Here is a 13004-nt window from a genome sequence, read left to right as displayed (position 1 = left end):
AATTGACACCCTATAATCAAAATTGAAAGAGCTAGAGGAGGAAGATCAAAAACACTCAAAAGCTAGCAGAAGACAAGAAATAACTAAGATCAGAGCAGAACTGAAGGAGATAGAGACACAAAAAAAAACCTTCAAAAGATCAATTAATCCAGGAGCTGGTTTTTAGAAAAGAACAACAAAACAAACAGACTGCTAACCAGATTAATAAAAAAGAAATGGAAGAAGAATCAAATAGATGCAACAGAAAATGATAAAGGGGATATCACCACTGATCCCACAGGAATACAAACTACCATCAGAGATTACTACAAACAGCTCTATGCACATAAACCAGTAAACCAGGAAGAAACGGATAAATTCCTAGACACTAGTACTCTACCAAGACTACACCAGGATGAAGTTGAAACCCTGAATAGACCAATAACAAGGGCTGAAGTAGAGGCAGCAATCAATAGCCTACCAACCAAAAAAAGTCCAAGTCCAGACGGGTTCACAGCCAAATTCTACCAGGCGTACAAAGACGAGCTGGTTCCATTCGTTCTGAAACTGTATCAAATGATACAAAAGGAGGGAATCCTCCCTAACTCATTTTATGAGATCAACATCATCCTGATACCAAAACCAGGCAGAGACTCAACTAAAAAAGTAAACTTCAAGACAATATCCATGATAAACATCGATGCAAAAATCTTCAATGAAATACTGGCAAACAGATTGCAACAGCACATCAAGAAGCTTATCCATTATGTCAAGTAGGCTTCATCCCGGGGATGCAAGTCTGGTTCAACATACACAAATTCATAAATGTAATCCATCACATAAATGGAACCAAAGACAAAAACCACATGATTATCTCAATAGATGCAGAGAAGGCCTTTGACAAAATTCAACAGCCTTTCATGCTAAAAACTCTCAATAAGCTAGGTATTGACAGAACATACCATAAAATGATAAAAGCTATATATGACAAACCTACAGCCAATATCATACTGAATGGGAAAAAGATGGAAGAATTCCCTTTGAAATCAGGCACTAGACAAGGATGCCCTCTCTCACCACTCCTATTCAATATAGTATTGGAAGTTCTGGCCAGAGCAATCAGGTAAGAAAAAGAAATAAATGATATTCAATTAGGAAAGGAGGAAGTCAAACTGTCTCTATTTGCAGATGACATGATTGTATATCTAGAAGACACTGCTATCTCAGCCCAAAATCTTCTCAAACTGATAAGCAACTTCAGCAAAGTCTCAGGATTCAAAATCAATGTGCAGAAATCACAAGCCTTCCTATATACCAAAAACAGACAGAGAGCCAAATCAAGAGGGAACTACCATCACAATTGCTACAAAGACAATAAAATACCTAGGAATACAAATAACAAAGGATGTAAAGGATCTCTTCAAGGGGAACTACAAACCACCACCCAATGAAATAAGAAAGGAGAGAAACAGATGGAAAAACATTCCATGCTCATGGTTAGGAAGAATTAATATTGTGAAAATGGCCATACTGCCCAAAGTAATCTATAGATTCAACACTATCCCCATCAAGCTACCAATGACCTTCTTCACAGAACTGGAAAAAACCACCTTAAACTTCATATGGAATCACAAGAGAGCCCACATAGCCAAGACAATCCTAAGAAAAAAGAAAAAAGGCGGAGGCATTACACTGCCAGACTTCAAACTATCTATAAGGCTGCAGTAATCAAAACAGCATGGTACTGGTACCAGAACAGAGACATAGACCGATGGAACAGAACAGAGGACCCAGAAGAAACACCACCATCTACAACCGTCTGATCTTTGACAAACCCGGCAAGAAGAAGCAATGGGGAAAGGACTCCATGTTTAATAAATGGTATTGGGAAACTGGCTAGCCATGTGCAGAAAGCAGAAACTGGACCCCTTTCTGTCACCTTACACTAAAATTAACTCCAGGTGGATTAAAGATTTAAACATAAAACTTAACACCATAAAAACACCGGAAGAAAACGTAGGCAAAACCATCGAGGACATAGGCATAGGCAAGAACTTCATGACTAAAACACCAAAACCAATGGCAATAAAAGCCAAGATAGACAAATGGGATCTAACTAAAATTCAGAGCTTCTGTACAGCAAAAGAAACCGCCATTAGAGCGAATTGGCAACCAACAGAATGGGAAAAAATGTTTGCAATCTACCCATCTGACAAATGGCTAATAACCAGAATACATAAAGAACTAAAACAGATAAGAAAAAAACAAACAACCCCATTCAAAAGTGGGCAAAGGATATGAACAGATGCTTTTCAAAAGAAGACATATATCAGGCCAAGAAACATATGAAAAAATGCTCATTATCACTGGTCATTAGAGAAATGCAAATCAAAACCACACTGAGATATCATCTCACACCAGTTAGAATGGTGATGATTAAAAAATCTGGAGACAACAGATGCTGGAGAGGATGTAGAGAAATAGGAACACTTTTTCACTGTTGGTGGGAGTGTAAATTAGTTCAACTACTGTGGAAGACAGTGTGGCGATTTCTCAAGGATCTAAAAATAGAAATTCTGTTTGACCCAGCAATGCCATTACTGGGCAAATATCCAAAGAACTATAAATCGTTCTACTATAAAGACACATGCATATGTATATTGATTGCAGCCCTGTGTACAATAGCAAAGACCTGGAATCAACCCAAATGCCCATCAATGGTAGACTGGACAAAGAAAATGTGGTACATATACACCATGGAATACTCTGCAACCATAAAAAATGATGAGCACGTGTCCTTTGTAGGGACTTGGATGAATCTGTAAACCATCATTCTCAGCAAACTGACACAAGAACAGAAAGCCAAACACCATATGTTCTCACTCATAGGTGGGTGTTGAACAATGAGAACACGTTGACTCAGGGAGAGGAGCATCACATACTGGGGGCAGTTGAGGGGGTAGGGGAGAGACACTGTGGGGTGGGGAGGGAAGAGAGGGTGGGGAGGGATAACATGGGGATAAATGCCAGATATAGTATGCACCTAAAGTTAAAGAAAGAAAGAAAGAAAAGAATAATTACTCCCATCCCTGTGAGTGCTTCCTGTCACGAGATGGAGTCACTTCCCCTCTCCTTGAATCTGAACTGGTCTTGTGACTTGCTGTGACCAATAGAAAGTGTTAGAAATGGTGCTGTTTCAGATCTAGGCTTTGTCCTTAAGAAACCTGGGAGCTCCTGTTTTTGCTGTCTTGGAAGCCAGCTATCACACTACACAAAAACTCAGGTTGGACTGCTAAAGAGTGAGGAGCTACATAAAGAGAACCTGGAGGAGGAGAGACCATATTGCACGTTCACCCTCAGCCAGGCTCCCAGCAGAATACAGCTGCCTGAGTGACATCAGCCTACACCAGCAGAAACACTACCCAAGCCCAGTCAACCCACAGAATTGTGAGAAATAATAGGTCATTGGTTTTATGCCATTAAGTTTTGGTTCACAGCAATAGATAACGGAAACACTCACTATGAAGAGACCAACAAGCAAGAGGAAGAGAAAAAAATCCAAGTCATATCTCCCCTTCTATGGGACTAGACAAAGGGAAGACCCTGTAGGACACACTGTGTGACTGATAGTCATGAGTGTCAGTTTCCTAGGAAAAACATGTTCTGCTCTCAGAACTATAGTAATAACTGAGCATTATATTAAAATAACAGCATAATGGTAGTGGCAACAAACACTTCTATAGCATTTATTATACACCAGGCACTGCTCTGAATTCTTTACACATCTTTTTTTAATTCACAATCTCTTAAATCACAATCAACCTTATAAGAAAGACTCTATTATCATTTCCATTTTACATATTAGAAAGCTGAAGCACAAGGAGATTAAATGATTTTTAATCTTTAAAGACTAAAAGATACAATCAGTGTACAGTAGGATAGACTTTCTAGTTCCAAAAACTATAGTCACAACTATAAAATAATGTTGTCTCTCATAAGGACCTAAGTGTTTAATAAACATGACTAATTTCTTTTAATAGCAGAGGATAAAATTTTCAAATTTTAATGCAAAATCCATCTGCACATTAAAAGAAAAACATCATAAACAAATAGGGTTTATTCCAGGCTCAATAATTGAATTATATACATTGTATTCATTTTCTATGGCTGCTGTCACAAAGTACCAAAAACATGGTGGCTTAAACCAACACACACTTTTTCTTTTATAGTTTGGGAGACTTGAAGTCTGGAAAAAGTTTCACTGGGCCAAAATCAATGTGTTAGCAGCGCTGCACTCCCTTAGGAAGTTCTTGCTTTTTTCAGCTTTTACAACTGCATTCCTTGGTTCACAGCCCTTCCTTTATCTTCAAAGCCAGGATCGTAGTATCCTGCCTAAGTGGTCATATTGCCTTCTTCTCCTCTTTCTCCTTCTTTACACTATGGGATGAGCCACTGTGACATATTGGCTTCTCTTCCTTCTTCTAATTCCTTCTTCTCCTCCTCCTCCTTCTCCTTATTTCCTTCTTCTTCATCTTTTTCTGCCTCTCTTTTTTAAAGACACTTGTAATTACATCTAGGGCCCATCTAGAGCCTGGTAAATTATCCAAGATAATCCACCCGTCTTTAGATTATTAATCACATATGCAAAGTCCCATATGAAGTAACATTCACAGGTTCCATGAATTAGGATGTGGATAACTTTAGAAGACATTATTCAGCTTGCCACAAATATTAACATTATTAAAATAATTTGCCACATTAATAAATCAAAGGTGAATAAAATAATTGCTTTATCTGCATAGATGTTTGAAAAAGCATGGAATGAATTTCACATCCATTATTGATTTTTAAGAGTGATTAACACAATGGGTTAGACATATCTTATCCTTATTACATTTTATCACTGTTAGCCCAAAAGCCAGTGTCATCCTTAAAGGAAAAGTCAAGGACATTTCCATTCTCAAACGTCAGGAATAACATGTTTCTCCACCATTATACCTATTACTTAATATTGGTCGGGAGGGACTGGTGAACACAGACAAAAGAAAAGGCTTAAATATTAAAAATTGGAAAAGAAGAAGAAAAAGTATCATTATTATAAGTATATGATTCTCCACCAGGAAAGCTCAAGAGAAAGAACTGGAAAATTATCTGAGAAAATGAAAAATATTGAGAGGTACAAAAGCAATGTAGAGAAATAAGTAGCCTTTATATGTACAAATAATATCAATTAGAAGAAATAAAGGGAAAAATATCTTATTTCAATATCATCAGAAGAGTATGATCTGTATAAAAACACTTCATGCGCTCCTGAGGGGCCCAAAAGAAAAATTGAAAAATAAAAAGACAAACCATGTTCTTGGAAAGGAAGATTTCACATCATAATGATGTCAGATTTCCCCAAGGTATCCAATAAATATAATACAGTCTCTGTAGACAAATTATTAACAGGGTGGTTTTTGCAAGCTAGACAAGGTGGTGTTAAAGTTCAAACAGAAAAGTAAATAAGAATTGTCAAAGACATGTTTTAAATTATTGACTTCATTAAACAGATTATAAAGCTACAATAATAAGAGGACTGATATAGTTTGGATCTGTGTCCCCACCCAAATCTCATGTTGAATTGTAATCCCCAGTGTTGGAGGAAGGCTTTAGTAGGAGGTGACTGGATCATAGGGGTGGATTTCTCATTGACTGTTTAGCACCAACCCCTTGATGCTGTCCTCATGGTAGTGAGTGAGTTTGCATGAGACCTTGTTGTTTAAAATTGTGTGGCATCTCCCTTCTTCTTCTCCTTTTTTTTTTCTTTTGTTTGAGACAGAGTCTCATTCTGTCACCCAGGCTGAAGTACAGTGGTGCAATCTCAGCTCACTGCAAACTCTGCCACCCAGGTTCAAGCAATTCTCCTGCCTCAGCCTCCCCAATAGCTGGAATTACAAGCACATGCCACCATACCCAGGTAATTCTTGTATTTTCAGTAGAGATGGGGTTTCACATGCTGGCCGGGCTGGTCTCAAAGTCCTGACCTCAAGTGATCTGCCTGCCTCAACCTCCCAATGTGCTGGGATTACAAGCATGAGCCACCACTCCCAGCCATTCTCTTTTGCTCCTGCTCTGGCCACTTGATGCTCCTGCTCCTACTTAGCCTTAAGAATAGAAAGTCCATAATATATACAAATTTAGGATTTGATAAAGGTGGCATATCAATCCTATGGGGAAAAGATCGGTAGTTCAATAGACAATATTGGGAAAACTGAGAAGACATTTGGATAAATAAAATAAAACTGGATATACACCTCACAATTAAAGATAAATTCCAGATGAAAGAAATATTTAAATGTTAAAATGAAACTATAAAAATATTATGAGAAAATATAGAAGAACTTTTTTTCATCTCTTATGGGGCCAGCTCTTATAGGCATGACAAAATCTAGATATCTAAAAGAAGATTGTTTAATTTAAATACAATTAAAAATTTTTTGGCATGATGTAAAACTTGACAACCAAAATAAAATGACAAATGACAAATTGGAAAAACTATTGGTAGGCCACAAGTAATTTTCCTATTATACAAAGAATTCCTGCAAAGCAACAGATAAACTTAACAATGGAGTAGATACATGGGTGAAGGATATAAATAGCCAAGCCATAGAAGAAAAAAAAAATGTGGTTTTTAAACATATGAAAACATCCTTATAATAAAAAAATATAAATTAAAACTACACTGAGATCTTTTTTGTTATTATACTTTAAGTTCTGAGATGCACGTGCAGAATGTGCAGGTTTGTTATATAGGTACACATGCCATGGTGGTTTACTGTACCCATCAACCTGTCATCTACATTAGGTGTTTCTCCTAATACCATCTCTCCCCTAGCCCTCCACCCCTGGCAGTCCCCAGTGTGTATGTTCCCCTCCCCGTGTTCATGTGATCTCATTGTTCAACTCCCATTTATGAGTGAGAACATGCAGTATTTGGTTTTCTGTTCCTGTGTTAGTTTACTGAGAATGATGGTTTCCAGCTTCATCCATGTCCCTGCAAAGGACATGAATTCACCCTTTTTATGGCTGCATAGTATTCCATGTGTATATGTGCCACATTTTCTTTATCCAGTCTGTCATTGATGGGCATTTGGGTTGGTTTCAAGTCTTTGCTATTCTGAATAGTGCTGCAATAAACATACATGTGCATGTGTCTCTACAGTAGAATGATTTGTAATCCTTTGGGTATATATCCAGTAATGGGATTGCTGGGTCAAATGGTATTTCTGGTTCTAGATCCTTGAGGAATCACCACACTGTCCTCTACAATGGTTGAACTAATTTACACTCCCACCAACACTGTAAAAGCATTCCTTTTTCTTCACATCCTCTCCAGCATCTGTTGTTTTCTGACTTTTTAATGATCGCCATTCTAGCTAGCGCAAGATGGGTATCTCATTGTGGTTTTGATTTGAATTTCTTGAATGACCAGTGATGATGAGCATTTTTTCATATGTTTGTTGGCCGCATAAAGGTCTTCTTTTGAGAAGGGCCTGTTCATATTCTTTGTCCACTTTTTGATGGGGTTGTTTTTTCTTGTAAATTTGTTTAAGTTCCTTACAGATTCTGGATATTAGCCCTTTGTCAGATGCGTAGATTGCAAAAATTTTCTCACGTTCTGTAGGTTGTCTGTTTACTCTGATGACAGTTTCTTTTGCTGTGCAGAAGCTTTTTAGTTTAGTTAGATCCCATTTGTCTATTTTGGCTTTTGTTGCCATTGCTTTTGGTGTTTTAGTCATGAAGTCTTTGCCCATGCCTATGTCCCAAATGGTATTGCCTAGGTTTTCTTCTAGGGTTTTTATGGTTTTACATCTTACATTTAAGTCTTTAATCCATCTTGAGTTAATTTTTTATAAGGTGCAAGGAAGGGGTCCAATTTTAGTTTTCTGCATATGGCTAGCCGGTTTTCCCAGCACCATTTATTACATAGGGAATCATTTCCCCATTTTTTTTTTGTCAGGTTTGTCAAAGATCAGACAGTTGTAGATGTGTGGTGTTACTTTTGAGGCCTCTGTTCTGTTCCATTGATCTATATATCTGTTTTAGTACCACTACCATGCTGTTTTTGTTACTGTAGCCTTGTAGTATTGTTTGAAGTCAGATAGCGTGATGCCTCCAGCTTTGCTCTCTTTGCTTATGATTGCCTCAGCTATGCAGGCTCTTTTTTGGTTCCATATGAAATTTAAAGTGGGTTTTTACAATTCTGTGAAGAAAGTCAATGGTAGCTTGATGGGGATAGCATTGAATTTACAAATTACTTTGGGCAGCATGGCCATTTTCACAATATTGATTCTTCCTATCCATGAGTGTGGAATGTTTTTCCATTTGTTTGTGTCCTCTCTTATGTCCTTGAGCAGTGGTTTATAGTTCTCCTTGAAAAGGTCCTTCACATCCCTTGTAAGTTGTATTCCTAGGTATTCTATTCTCTTTGTATCAATGATTTGGCTCTCTGTTTGTCTATTATTGGTGTATAGGAATGCTTGCGACACTTGCACATTGATTTTGTATCCTGAGACTTTGCTGAAGTTGCTTAACAGCTTAAGGAGATTTTGGGCTGAGACTATGGGGTTTTCTAAATATCCAATTATGTCATCTGTAAACAGAGACAATTTGACTTCCTCTCTTCCTATTAGAATACCCTTTATTTCTTTCCCTTGTCTGATTGCCCTGGACAGAACTTCTAATACTGTGTTGAATAGGAGCGGTGAGAGAGGGAATCCTTGTCCTGTGCCAGTTTTCAAAGAGAATGCTTCCAGTTTTTGCCCATTCAGCATGATATTGGCTATGGGTTTGTCATAAATAGCTCTTATTTTGAGATTAGTTCATCAATACCTGGTTTATTGAGAGTTTTTAGCATGAAAGTTGTTTAATTTTGTCAAAGGACTTTTCTGCATCTATTGAGAGAATCATAGGGTTTTTGTCATTGGTTCTGTTTATGTGATGGATTACGTTTATTGATTTGCATATGTTGAACCCGACTTGCAACCCAGGGATAAAGCTGACTTGATCATGGTGGATAAGCATTTTGATGTGCTGCTGGATTTAGTTTGCCAGTATTTTCTTGAGGATTTTTGCACTAATGTTCATCAGGGATAATGGCCTAAAATTTTCTTTTTGTTGTGTCTCTGCCAGGTTTTGTTATCAGGATGATGCTGGCCTCATAAAATGAGTTATGGAGGAGTCCCCCTTTTTCTTTTGTTGGAATAGTTTTAGAAGGAAAGGTAACAGCTTCTCTTTGTACCTCTGGCAGAATTAGGCTGTGAATCTGTCTGGTCCTGGGCTCTTTTTGGTTGATAGACTATTAATTGCTGCCTCAATTTCAGAACTTGTTATTGGTCTATTCAGGGATTTGACTTCTTCATGGCTTATTCTTGGAAGGGTGTATGTGTCCAGAAATTTATCCATTTCTTCTAGATTTTCTAGTCTATTTGCATAGAGGTATTTACAGTATTCTCTGATGGTAGTTTGTATTACTGTGGGATCAGTGGTAATACCCCCTTTATCATTTTTATTGTCTATTCCATTCTTTTATCTTTTCTTCTTTACTAGTCTGACTAGTAGTCTATTTTGTTAATCTTTTCAAAAAAACAGCTCCTGGATTCATGGATTTTTTGAAGGGTTTTTTGTGTCTCTGTCTCCTTCAGTTCTGCTCTGATCTTAGTTATTTCTTGTCTTCTGCTAGCTTTTGAATTTGTTTGCCCTTGCTTCTCTAGTTCTTTTTTTTGTGATGTGAGGGTGTCAATTTTAGATCTTTTCTGCTTTCTCCTGTGCACACTTAGTGCTATAAATTTCCTTCTAAACACTGCTTTAACTGTGACCCAGATATTCTGGTAACATTGTGTCATTGTTCTCATTGGTTTCAAAGAACTTATTTATTTTTGCCTTAATTTTATTATTTACCCAGTAGCCATTCAGTAGCAGGCTGTTCAGTTTCCATGTAGTTGTGTGGTTTTGAGTGAGTCTCTTAATCCTGAGTTCTAATTCTACTTTACTGTGGTATAAGACACTGTTTGTTAGGATTTCCATTTTTTTGCATTTGCTGAGGAGTGTTTTACTTCCAATTATGTGATCAGTTTCAGAATAACTGCGTTGTGGTGCTGAGAAGAATGTATATTCTGTGGATTTGGGGTGGAGAGTTCTGTAGATGTCTATTAGGTCCACTTGGTCCAGAGCTGAGTTTAAGTACTCAATATCCTTGTTAATTTTCTGTCTTGTTGATCCGTCTAATATTGACAGTGGGGTGTTAAAGTCTCCCACTATTATTGTGTGGGAGTCTAAGTCTCTTTGTAGGTCTCTAAGAACTTGCTTTATGAATTCTGGGTGCTCCTGTATTGAGTGCATATATATTAGGATAGTTAGCTCTTCTTGTTGCATTGATCCTTTTACCATTATATAATGCCTTTCTTTGTCGGTTTATTCTATTAGCGACTAAGATTGCAACCCTGCTTTTTCTTCCTTTCCATTTGCTTGGTAAATATTCCTCCATCCCTTCATTTTGAGCCTATGTGTGTCTTTGCACGTGAGAAGGGTCTTTTCAATTCAGCACACCAATGGGTCTTGACTCTATCCAATTTGCCAGTCTGTGTCTTTTAATTGGGGCATTTAGCCCATTTACATTTAAGGTTAATATTGTTATGTGTAAATTTGATCCTGTCATTATGATGCTAACTGGTCATTTTTCTGGTTAGTTGATGCAGTTTCTTCACAGTGTTGATGGCAATTTTGCAGTGGCTGGTACTGGTTTTTCCTTTCCATATTTAGTGCTTATTTCAGGAGCTCTTGTAAGGCAGGCCTGGTGGTGACTCTCAGTAATTGCTTGTCTGTAAAGGATTTTATTTCTCCTTCGCTTATGAAACTTAGTTTGGCTGGATATGAAATTCTGGTTTGAAAATTCTTTTCTTTAAGACTGCTGAATATTGTCTCCCCACTCTCTTCTGGCTTGTAGGGTTTCTAAAGAGATCTGCTGTTAGTCTGATAGGGTCCTTTATGAGTAACACAACCTTTCTCTCTGGCTGCACTTAACAGTTTTTCCTTCATTTTAACCTTGGTGAATCTGATGATCATATGTCTTGGGGTTGCTCTTCTGGAGGACTCTTTGGGGTGTTCTCTGTATCTGCTAAATTTGAATGTTGGCCTGTCCTGCTAGGTCAGGGAAGTTCTCCTGGATAATATCCTGAAGAGTGTTTTCCAACTTGATTCCCTTCCCCTTGTCACTTCCAGGTATGCCAATTAAACATAGGTTTGGTATTTTTACATAGTCCCACATTTCTTGACGGCTTTGTTCATCCCTTTTCATTCTTTTTTCTCTAAGCCTGTCTTCACACTTTATTTCATTAAGTTGATGTTCAATTTCTGATATCCTTTCTTCCACTTGATTTATTTGGCTATTGATACTTGTATATGCTTCACGAAGTTCTCATGCTGTGTTTTCAGCTCCATCAGATGATTTATGTTTTTCTCTAAACTGGTTATTCTAGTTAGCAATTCCTCTAACATTTTTTAAGATTCTTAGCTTCCTTGCATTGGGTTAGAACACACTCCTTTAGCTCAGAGCAGCTTGTTATTACCCACCGTCTGAAGCCTACTTCTGTCAACTCATCAAACTCATTCTTCATCCAGTTTTGTTCCCTTGCTGTCAAGGAGTTGTGATACTTTAGAGGAGAAGAGGTGTTCTGGTTTTTTGAATTTTCAGGCTTTTTGTGCTGGTTTTTCCTCATTTTTGTGGATTTATCTACCTTTGGTCTTTGATGTTGGTGATCTTCGGATGGTGTTTTTGTATGGACATCCTTTTTCTTGAGGTTGATGCTGTTCCTTTCTGTTTGTTAGTTTTCCTTCTAACAGTAAAGCCCCTCTGCTGCAGGTCTGCTGCAGTTTGCTGGAAATCTGCTCCAGACCCTGTTTGCCTGGGCATCACCAGTGGAGGCTGAAGAACAGCAAAGATCACTTGCTACCTGTTCCTTCCTCTGGAAGCTTCATCTCAGTGGGGAACCTGCCAGATGCCACCTGGAGCTCTCCTGTATGAGGTGCCTGTTGACCCCTGCTGGGAGGGTCTCCCAGTCAGGAGGCATGGGAGTCAGGGACCCGCTTAAGGAGGCAGTCTGTCTCTTAAAAGAGCTCAAGTGCTGTGCTGGGAGATCCACTGCTCTCTTCAGAGCCAACAGGCAGGAATGTTTAAGTCTGCTGAAGCTGAGCCCACAGCCACCCCTTTCCCCAGGTGCTCTAAAGATCATTATTTATTTATTAGTCAGGTAAAGAACAAATTGCTTAATTGTATACAATATTGGTGAGAGTGTAAAAAATAGGGATTCCTATATATTATTGATTGGAGTGTAAATTGGTACAACCTCTACAGAGTGTACATTGGCAGAATATGTCAAAAGAATACATTCACATACACACTACCTCCAATAATTTATTGCATAGATATATGACACATGAAAAATGATGTATATACAAGAGAATTCATTATAGAATTGTTTGTAAAGGCAAAAATATTGGTAATTACCTATCAATAATAGATAAATCATTAAGTAAAATATGTAATTCCACAAAGATGTATTGCTATGATATGTTGTTTCTTTTTAAAAGATATTTAATGGTGTATATGGGAAGATATTATCTGAATGTTTAAAAGGCATTGTAAAAGTTGTTTTATGTATTTATTTGAACATATTTATTATAGCTCTAGAATAATGCACAAGAAACTTAGTTGTTTGGGGAGTTATCTCTGGGTGGCTAAGGATAAGAGTGAAAGGGAGAATTTATATCTTTTGAATTTTGAAAATATTTTATTTTCCAAAAAAGTATGTTTTAGACATTAATTTTTAAAAAGTATAGTTAAATGAGATCCTTTACTTCAAATACAGTTTAGAAACTTGTATAAATTAAATTGAATTGGGACTCTTTCTCCTGAATATTCCAGTTTTCAGTCATGGTTTCGTCTTACTGGGTTCTAACTTTGGGCTTGAGAAAGCACACTCTGG

Source organism: Sapajus apella, unplaced genomic scaffold (assembly GCF_009761245.1).
Source record: "Sapajus apella isolate SASKATOON/1434 unplaced genomic scaffold, GSC_monkey_1.0 scaffold1, whole genome shotgun sequence".
Lineage (NCBI taxonomy): Eukaryota > Metazoa > Chordata > Mammalia > Primates > Cebidae > Sapajus > Sapajus apella.
The sequence above is the reverse complement of the archived record's forward strand: the minus strand, read 5'-3'. Positions refer to the sequence as shown.